Source organism: Humulus lupulus, chromosome 3 (genome assembly GCF_963169125.1).
Source record: "Humulus lupulus chromosome 3, drHumLupu1.1, whole genome shotgun sequence".
In the NCBI taxonomy this organism is placed as follows: domain Eukaryota; kingdom Viridiplantae; phylum Streptophyta; class Magnoliopsida; order Rosales; family Cannabaceae; genus Humulus; species Humulus lupulus.
In genome coordinates this window covers 154,276,221-154,277,267 of record NC_084795.1, presented here as the reverse complement: position 1 = coordinate 154,277,267, position 1,047 = coordinate 154,276,221, and the positions used below count along the sequence as shown (strand labels likewise).

Below are 1,047 nucleotides of genomic sequence, written 5' to 3'. Positions count from 1 at the left end.
TGAGGAGAATTGAGCTCAACCCATAATGCGGCCAATGCTTTTAATGCCACTAATGCTACTGTTATGACCGATGATAGAGAGAGGGCTATAAGGGAGTACGCTGCTCCTATGTTAAATGAGTTGAATCCTGGCATTGTTAGGCCTGAAATTCAAGTAGCTCAGTTTGAGTTGAAGCTCATGATGTTCCAAATGTTGTAGATAGTGGGTCAATTTAGTGTGCTGCCTACAGAGGATCCTCATCTCCATCTCCGCTCATTTTTGGAGGTGAGAAATTCCTTCAAATTGTAAGGTGTTACTGAAGAAGCCTTGAGATTGAAATGGTTCCATTTTTCTTTGAGGGATAGAGCTAGAGCTTGGATCAATACACTTCTTTTCGATTCGGTTTCTACATGGAATGAGTTAGCTGAGAAAATTTTGATGAAGTATTTCCCTCCAACGAAAAATGCCATGTTTTAGAATGAGATTATTTCTTTTTAGCAGTTGGAGGATGAGTCGGTGTGTGATGCTTGGAAGAGGTTCAAGGAGTTATTGAGGAAGTTCCCACATAATTACATTTCCTATTGTATTCAAATGGAGACTTTTTACAATGGTAATGCTTCTACTCGTACGGGTTTGGATGCCTCAGCAAATGGGGCTACTCTCTCTAAATCCTACAGTGAAGCATATGAGACTTTGGAGTGCATTTCCAACAATAATTACCAATGGGAAGAAAGGTAGTGGGTATCCATGAGGTAGATTCTTTAACAAGTTTGACCACTCAAGTTTCATCTATGACCAACCTCCTAAAGACCATGAGTATGGATGGTAATCTTCAACCAACTCCTATGGCCCATGTAGCGGATATTTCTTGTGTTTATTGTGGAGATGGGCACACATTTGATATATTTCCTTCAAATCCCATTGCAGTGTGTTACTTGGGGAATCAAAATGTCAACCGCAACAATCCATATTACAACTCTTACAATCGGGGTTGGGGGAATCATCCAAACTTTTCTTTGGGAAGCCAAGGGGGCAAGTTCAAGTGGCGCATCCATGCCCAAAAAGCCT

At 41.0% G+C, this 1,047-nt stretch overlaps 1 non-coding gene across 1 annotated transcript; it reads right to left on the bottom strand.

The window, feature by feature from the left end:
• Positions 1 to 447: 447 nt before the first annotated feature.
• LOC133828386 (small nucleolar RNA R71) lies at positions 448 to 554 on the bottom strand. Its single transcript, XR_009891009.1, has one exon. It is a non-coding gene; the product is annotated as a small nucleolar RNA R71 (small nucleolar RNA).
• Positions 555 to 1,047: the final 493 nt, after the last annotated feature.